Here is a 9,638-nt window from a genome sequence, read left to right on the forward strand (position 1 = left end):
GAGGTTTTTGAGTGGGAAGAAGGAAAAATGGATGGGTGGATGGATGGATGGATGGACGGAATGATGGACGGATGCGCCGACAGACGGAGGGTCCGACCGACACCTGAGCTTTGAGGAACAATGGTTGCTGGAGCCAAGCGCCACGAGGGGGCAGTGTGGAGCAGCTTTTCAAGGTCTCCCCGGACTTCCACCAGACCCTGGCTGGCGAGGTTTCTAGAGCTTATTTGGTTCAACATTTTCATTTGCGAGAGAAGGAGTTGAGGCCTGAGAGCGCGAAGGCGGCGCCCAGGGACACACAGCCCCTGAGCTGGCCTCGTGAGTGGGTCCAGCCTCTTTCCGTCCCATAAGCCCGGGCTCCCCGCTCCCTGGGCTCGGAGGGCCGCGATGTTGCCAGGCCTCCGGCAGACAGCTCCAGCGCCCCTGCAGCCCTTGCCCGAACTGCCCGTCGGCCGGCTGCTGGTGGGGACCCGGTGCCGCTCGGGGGAGACGCACCACTGAGTGCACCATTCACGGAGGGACTACCGTGGCCTTCGGCCCCTCAGCGCGACCCCCACCTAACTCCCTCTTTCCTTGACATGTCTCTTCCGTCCTTTTGGACCCACATCACCTGGGCTTATATTTCTCAAGAAAGGAAGGTCCCCGTGCTCAGAACATGTCCTACACCATGCTTCTCCCCAAAAGTACTTATTTTGTGTACCATGTCCTCTAGCCCTGCCGTTTAATTTCCTCTATCTCTGGGGGGGTGGGGGGTGTCGGGAGGAATGCAAGTGTGGTGATAAAGCTCTCTCCGTCCCCTCCTGGCCATCCACACATTGTCACAGCAGGCTATGAGGTCTGAGCCTTAGATGGCAGAGGGAGATATCCAGAGTGCCCACGAAACCTCAGCATTTCCTTTCCATTCATTTGTTCATTCATCTATTTAATTGTTCAATTATTAAAAATATTTTTAAGCATCCACTATGTGTCGGGTGCTGAAAAGAAATTCAATCTTACATTTACTACGCCCTTGGGCACTTATGTGCCAGGCACTGTCCTAAAGGCCTGACATTCACTATCTTTTTTTTTTTTAAGATTTTATTTATTTATTCATGAAAGGCAGAGAGAGAAAGAGAGAGGCAGAGGGAGAAGCAGGCTCCCAAGGAGCAGGGAGTCCGACGCGGGACTTGATCCCGGGACCCTGGGATCATGACCTGAGCCGAAGGCAGATGCTTAACCATCTGAGCCACCCAGGTGCCCTGACATTCACTATCTTTACACAAGCCTGTGAGGGAGATGATTATTATTCCCATTTGACAGATGAGGAAACAGAGCTCTAGAGAAATGATGTGACTTGCCCAAGTGCGCTATAGAACCAGGAGTCAAGCCTTGGAGGCTGCCACCCAAAGGGTCAGGCATTTCTGTTGAAGTTCACTGTTGGGCTTGTGGTTACTCATTCATGCCCAGGACCCTCCCAGAGTCTGCACATCCGCAGGCAGCTGTGGAGTGGTTAAGCACGTAGCCCCAAGGGATGAGCAAGAGCTGCAGAGATCGTACCCCTCTCCCCCCAGGGCTAGGTCTCTGTTCACTTAAGTATATTGTAGCTTTCTGGCTCCTAGAGTGGAATTCCAGAATGTTCCATCAAGTTCAATTCTGCAACTGTATATTATTACTCTGTGTGGGACCCAGGATCACCTCAGAGCTGTGGTTCAGAGAAAGGCCCCTCCAAGGTCACTGGATGGGAGTCAGAAACCCGGGTCTGCTTGACAGGGGCCTAACAAACCATGTGAACTGGACCCTAGCTCCTGTTGCCACCCTGGGCCCTTCTCCTGCTTCCTCTGTAAACTGGGAGATGTACTACCCCATGCAAACTATACCATGTGCCCCAGAGAGCTGTCCTCAAGATGAGATAAGAGCATGTGTGTGAAAGGAGGTCTTTTCTTGTATAATCCGCGGGTCCTCATGTCGCCTTGAGATGGACTGCGGCTCTTTGGGTCCCCCGGAAGCCTAGAGGAGTCGTTCCTGGCCTTGGGGACTGCAGATCAGGATGTTGTTTTGTTATAAATCTCCATGAGTCCCCTAGGGTTGTTTCTTTTTAAAAATGACTGCCACAAACACTCTGTTCTAAAAGAAAAAGAAGTTGAACAAAAAAGTAGGCAGGAAATAACCTCCAATGAAAAGTGGATATATTTAGCCTCACAAAAGAAACTACATGGTCTCTATTTTTCTCATTTCACTTTAGATCAGTGGAAACCGAAGCAAGGACTGGCCCCTGAGGGCCGTTGCCGGAGAGTGTGCGTGGTTTATAGGGGTGTCCTTCGACCTCGCAGCCGAGCCTTCCCTGGGCAGCGAGGGTGCACTAACTACGTCACGGGGCAGTCGTGTGCGTTGGGGAACTGGACAGAATAGAAAAATAATGTTCCAGGAAATGTTTTTAATGCATAGTACAAAATAGCATGTGCAGCAGGACCACCAATTTGTAAAGTACCTGAATGCCTGCCCACAGCCTCAAATGCACAGAAAACAAACAAACAAACAAAAACAAACAAACAAAAACACCAGAAGGCTGTACAGCAAAATCCCATGGGGTTGTCTCTGCATGGAAGAATGATGGCTGGGTTTATTTTCTCTTGAGTGATTTCTTGCATTTTCCAAATCTTACTGTTTTGTAATCAGAAACATAGAACGAATAAAGTAGCCAAAGGGAGAAAAGTGGTGCAAGACGAATTATGCCACACGTTGTGTGAGACGCTGGCCTCCTCAGGACCTGGAAAGTTTCAGTGAAGGCACATCCCAGACTGTAGGAGGCTCTTCTGGGCTTGTGCTGGCACCACTCACCTCCTGTCTTTGCTTCTCTTGGGTTGGGCCTGGAGTCTGGCTTGTGGTAGGCAGCCCTTCTGTGTGAGCTGACCGCTTTCCTTACCCGGCTGGCCAGCGTGGCTCTTGGCCAAGGGGGGCTACAGAGAAAAGCCACCACCTAAGTGGAAATGGAGCTTTCCTAAACTGCTTTCCTTTCTGAGTTCAAACATTTGTGTTTGAAGCCTTTGATGGCATCTCTCCTCAGAAGGCTGGAACAAGGTAACCACCAACATTCCTTTTAGGAGTGTAAGCTCCCGTCGTACAGGCGATCTGGCTGCCATTAAAATAAAGACAGGGTTTGGGGAGGTTGGGTCTCTTCCCCTTGATTAGGCTTCTTGCTGACGAGTGACAGGAGTTACTTCTGGAAAGGCTTCTGGTAACTCCCAGTTTGGACAGGAAGATGAGAGCCCACTGATAAAATAGGCAGGACTCGGGCGCCTGGGTGGCTCAGTCGTTAAGCATCTGCCTTCAGCTCAGGTCATGATCCCAGGGTCCTGGGATGGAGCCCCGCATCGGGCTCCCTGCTCCGCGGGAAGCCTGCTTCTCCCTTTCCCACTCCCCCCGCTTGTGTTCCTGCTCTCGCTGTCTCTCTCTCTCTGTCAAATAAATAAATAAAATCTTAAAAAAAAAAAAAAAAAAAAGGCAGGACCCAAGCCATCGGGACCACTGCTGAGGCCCCTGAGCCCTGTCTCTTAGACAGGTCTCAGTCTTCTTACGATTCTGAGTCCGAACAGGGTCACTGAGGGGGCTCAGAGCACGGGCCCTGGAGCCAGACTGCCCGCTCTCAGGTCACGCTTACCAGGACCTAAAGCAAATTCCGTGACTTTTCTATGCTTCTGTTTCCACATCTGTAAAATAGAGATAATAAAAGAACCACCTGGCATTCGTTATCTTTTGCTGTGAAACAAATTACCCTCAAACCTAGTGGCTTATAAGAACAATAAACATTTATTGCCTCAGTTTCTGTGGGTCAGGTATTCAAGAGTGGCCAAGCTGGGTGACTCTGTCACGAATTCACATGAGGTTCAGTCGCATGGAGGTTGGGGCTATGGTATCCGAAGGTTCAGCTGGGGCCGGAAGATCTGTTTCCAAGGGGGTTTGCTCATGTGGCTGGTAAGTTGGTGCTAGCTGTTGGCAGGAGGCTTTACTTTTTCCCGGAACAGACTGCTTGAGGATTCTCACAACATGATGGGTGCCTCCCCCCAGAGCAAGGGATACTGGAGAGAGAGCCGGACAGAAGGTATGTCCTCCGTGTGACCTCACCCATGAAGTCACATCCTATCAGTTCTGCTCTAGTCACTCATTAGAAGAAAGTAAGTCCAGCCAGTATGTGAGGGGAAGAAAAGTAGGCCCCACCTTTTGAAGGGAAGTGTATGAAAATAATTGTAGCCATATTTTATAACCACCACAGAACCCCATAGGATTGTTATAAAGGTGAAATGAGTTAATACTAGTAAATGCTTAAAATAGTACCAGGAATATGGTAACGACCACATAGGTGTTTGATTGCTACCTACTACTATGAGGAGTAGTAGCATTGTTAGCGTTCTCCCCCACCCACCCTGCCAGTCTGCCTCTTCCTCATGGTCCTCCTTCAAAGTTACCTCAGAGGCGGAGGCAATCCTTCTTGCCTTATTGCCTCCCAAGTCCCCCTCAGGGAAGCGGGGTCTGCTTTAGGACTGGTCCTACCCTCTTCATCTGCCTCAGGAAGCAGTCACCCTGGGACTCCAACAACAGGGGTCCAGCCTAGCTGGTCAGCACAGCTGCTACAAGACCAATCCTCGCTTTCAGCTCCTCAGTTCCTCGGAGGAGACACCGCAACAGGGGTCTCGAGGGACTTCCCCAGGCAAATGATTGGCTCAGCGAGACACACACAGGGGGCCTTGTCCAGTTGGTGACAGAGAAGGGGGTGGCCTTCGAGGGCTTAGACAGAAACTATCAACAAGTGGGCAGGAAGGGCCAGCGAGAACGACCCTTGCTGCCACAAAGCCCACAGACGATGAGGCAGAGCCACAGGGAATTAACGTGCAGGTCGTTCCCTGCAAAGGATGCCCACTGGAGGGGCGCGTGTGAAGGCGCGGCTTGCCAAGCCCAGGCCCTGCCTGCCAGGCCCAGAGCTGCGGCTGCATCGACCCTGGGGAAGGGGTGCCTTTTCCTAACTGTATGGTAAGAGCAGGCCCTTTGTCTACCTTACGTGAAGCACTGTGTGTGCTAGCTGTGGTCAGGCCCCCAGATCTTGTGGAAAGACCCCTGCCCTGGGCTCTAGTATGTGCAGACTCCACCACTGGGGGCCAAGGGCTTGTCCCTCTTCGGTTCAGTGTTTTCACTTTCCAGTCTCTACTTGGACTTCCTTCTTTTGTCGATAGGTACAGTACGGACTGTGGCGAGGTGCACAAAAGCACCCACCCTTTCCCAGGTGTGGCCTGTCTCTGCCGCCTCCCTCTGTGCACAGTGCCTTGTCTCTCTGGGAACTCTTGGGCCTCCTGGACAAAGGAGAAGGAAGAGCCTTTCTCAGAGCACGAGGTGGCCTTCCCTCCCACAGCCCCCCACCCCTGCCCCAGCCTGGCTGAGGCTATTACTCAGCTGTGAATGTTCAGAGCAATTGGGTTTGGGGGGTGGTGGGGACCCTCCTTGGCAGGATGGGGACAACAGAGACAGGAGGAAGACTTACAACCTTTACACAGGAACAAGTGCCCTTTGCGTTCTGCTCCGGAGTAGATCCTAATTTTGCAGGAGGTACCCTGAGCTCTACAAGGACTTACGTCGCACCCTGGATAGATATAGACAGGTAAACAGGCAGGTGACAGACGGTGGGTAGACTACTCACAGGGAGGTTTGCAGAGGAAGCCATGGGCCAGTAAGCATTTTTAGACAAACTTTATAAAATTTTTCCAAAGGAAAATTTAAAAAACCACATGCAGAAAAAGTCCTCTCCTCCTGTCTGGTTAAAAATATAAAATAAACAGGCACAGAAGTCATCCCTCAATGTGGTCTTCCCTTTAGCTCAAAAACTAGACTGTTCATATTTATGCTTGGTGGATCCTTGTCTCCCTTTCTATCATTTTATCTAGAGTGGAAGAAGCAAAGAAGCATGATAATAATAGTTTTTTTTTAGCCTAATACTCATTTTATTTTTTTATTAAAATAACATTGACTTATAATATGATATTTGTTTCAGGTGTCCAACATAATGATTTGATATTTGCATACTTGGCCAAATGATCACCACTGTAAGTCTAGTTAGCTTCCATCACCACACAGTTATAATCTTTTTCTTTTTTCTGGTGAGAACTTTCAAGCTCTGCTCTCTTGGCAACTTTCAAATATGCAATACAATGTTGATGACTCTAGTCATCAGTGTTGCACATGATATCCCTATGACTTACTTATTTTATAACTGGAAGTTTGCACCTCTTGATTGCCTTCACTCATTTTACCCACTCCCCAAACCCCCTCCCCTCTGGCAACCACCAATCTGTTCTCTGTGAGTTTTGTTTTGTTTTGCTCATTTGTTTTGTTTTTTTAGCTTCCACATATAAGTGATCTTATATGGTATTTGTCTTTCTCTGTCTGACTAATTTCACTTAGCATAATACCCTCAAGGTCCATCCATGTTGTTGCAAATGGTAAGATTTCATTCTTTATGGCTGGGAGGTACTCCATTGTGTGTGTGCGTGTGCGTGTGTGTGTGTGCGTGTGTGTGTGTGTGCGCATGTGTGTCACATCTTCCTCATCAATTCATCCATTAATGGACACTTAGGTTGTTTTCATATCTTGGCTATTGTAAATGATGCTGCAATGAACATAAGGGTGGATATATCTTTTAAAATTAGCATTTTAATTTTCTTCAGATAAATACCCAGAAGTGGAATTGCCAGATTACATGGTAGCTAGACTCACTAAGAAAATAAGAGGGCTCAAATAAATAAAATCAGAAATGAAAGAGAAGTTACAACTGATATCAAAAAAATACAAAGGATCATAGGAAACTGCTATAAACAATTATATGTCAATGTATTGGACAACCTAGAAGAAATGGGTACATTCCTAGAAATATACAATTGTCTAAGACTGAATCATGAAGGAGTAGAAAATCTGAATGGACCAATTACTAGTAAGGAGATTGAATCAGTAATCAAAAACCACCTAACAAACAAAAGTCCAGTAGCAGAAAGCTTCACCAGTGAATTCTACCAAATATTCAAAGATTTAATACCCACCCTTCTCAAACTCTTCCAAAAAATTGAAAAGGGGGGAAAGTTTCCAAACTCATTTTACAAGGCCAGCGCTATCCTGACACCAAAACCAAAGAAGGACACCACAAAAAAAGAAAATTGCAGGACATTATTCCTGATGAATATAGATGCAAAAATTCTCAATAAAATATTAGCAAACCAAACTCAACAATAAATTAAAAGGATCATTCACCATAATCAAGTGGGATTTATTCTAGGGATGCAAGGATGGGTCAACATCTATAAATCAATCAATATGATACACCACATTAACAAAGCAAAGTATAAAAATACATGATCATCTCAATAGATGCAGAAAAAGCACTTGACAAAATTCAACGTTCATTTATGATAACAAACTGTCAACAAAGCAAGTATAGAGGGAATGTACCTCAACATAATAAAGGTCATGTATGACAAGCCCACAGCTAACATCATCCTCAATGATGAAGAGCTGAAAGCTTTTCCTGTAACATCAAGAACAAGACAGGGATGCTCTCACTTGCCACTTTTATTCAACATAGTATTGGAAGCCCTAGCCAGAAAAAAAGAAATAAAAGGCATCCAAGTTGAAAAGGAAGAAGTAAAACCGTCACTACTTGCAGATGACATTATTTTATACATAGAAAACCCTAAAGCCTTCACCAAAAATAACTGATAGAACTAATAAACAAATTCAATAAAGTTGCAGGATACAAAATCAATACAAAATAATCCCTTGTGTTTTTATGTACTAACAATGAACTATCAGAAAGAGAAATTAAGAAAACAATCCCCTTAACAATTACAACAAAAAGAATAAAATACCTAGAAATAAATTTAACCAAAGAGGTGAAAAGCCTATATACACTGAAAACTGTAAGACCTTCATGAAGTAAAATGAAGAAGACAGAAATAAATGGAAAGATATTCCATGCTCATGGTTTGGAAAAATTAATATTGTTAAAATGTCCATAGTACTCAAAGCAATCTACAGATTCAATATAATCTCTATCAAAATTCCCATGGCACATTTCAGAGAAATAGAACAAACAATCTTAAAATTTGTATGGAACCACAAAAGATCCAAGTAGCGAAAGCAATCTTGAGAAAAAAGAACAAAACTGGAGTCATCACGATTTCAAACTATATTGCAAAGTTATAGCAATAATAGTAATTAACAACTATGAGCAATAAATACCACTCTTGTAATGAGGACTCAGCCTGCAGTTGCCGGCTGTCTTGATTCTGAGGAACTTGTGAGGTCAGTCCACCCTGATGACTTCACATCCTGTCCCGTGGACCACAGACATTTTATAACTGTGCACACCTGGGGTCAGAGCAGCAAGCTGCGTCTCACCTGTGGTTTGGTTAAAGGGATTACAGAGTCTTCCGTGAAACGCCTACCGGGGAAAATAATACCATTTCTGGCTTTTGCCACTAGGTGGGACTTTACAACAGATAGCAACGGTAGGAGGTCTAGCCTGGTGAAGCAAGCGCCTCCGCTGCAGGGATCTTCAACCTCAACACTATTGGCATTTTGGGGCCAGACAATTCTTTGTCGTGGGGACTGTCCTGTGCATTGTACAGTGTCCAGCAGCAGTCCTGGCCTCTCCCCGACCCACTGAATGCCAGTGGTAACCCCCAAGTTGTGTCGACCAAAAACGTCTCCCGATGTCTCGGCAGCTGCAGGGGTGTGTGTGTGTGTGTGTGTGTGTGTGTGTGTGTGTGTGTGTGTGTGTGTGTGTGTGTGTGTGTGTGTGTGTGTGTGTGTGTGTGTGTGTGTGTGTGTGTGTGTGTGTGTGTGTGTGTGTGTGTGTGTGTGTGTGTGTCAGACCACTTAAATTTAACCTGTGGTGACTTGATGAGCACCCCATGAATTTAACAATTCATGTGAGCGCGCCACAGAATTTATCCTCCAAACCAGGGCAATTTGAGAGGGAAAAAGGGTTCTAATAATAATTTCATAACCGGAGACTGTCTCAGCAAACAGGGGTGTGTGGTCGGTCCTTTAGTCCATAAACAGTGTTGAGCGCTGGATGACTAGGGTGCTAAGTGCTTTATGTGTAGGAACTTCATTTAATCCCCTCAAGACCCTAAGAGATCAGTACTATTATTATACCCTTTTTATATACGGGAAGGCTGAGACTCTAGTGATTTATATAGTCAGTATTCTTTTTTTTTTTTAGATTTTATTTATTTATTTGGGAAAGAGAGAATGAGCAGGGGGAGGGGGAAGGGCAGAAGGAGAGGGAGAAACCAACACCCCGCGGAGCTGGGAACCAGACCCCAGGACCCCTAAGATCCGGACTTGAGCCGCAGGCAAACACTAAACCGGCTGAGTCACCCCAGTGCCTCAGGATTCTGATCTCGGCAGGCGAGTTTCCAAGCCTGTGTTCTTAGCCATGTGCCCATGTGTGCTTGGGTGCCCAGGGAAACACAGGACTACTCAACATCCACTGGACTCCCCATGAACTACTAGCTCTAGGTCATTCACAGTTTCAACCTGAAGCCCACTTAAAAAATTCAGTTTTCAGGGGTTACTGTGATAAAAAGCAGACACACGAAAACCACTGTGGAGCAGGAAAT

Source organism: Zalophus californianus, chromosome 15 (assembly GCF_009762305.2).
Source record: "Zalophus californianus isolate mZalCal1 chromosome 15, mZalCal1.pri.v2, whole genome shotgun sequence".
Lineage (NCBI taxonomy): Eukaryota > Metazoa > Chordata > Mammalia > Carnivora > Otariidae > Zalophus > Zalophus californianus.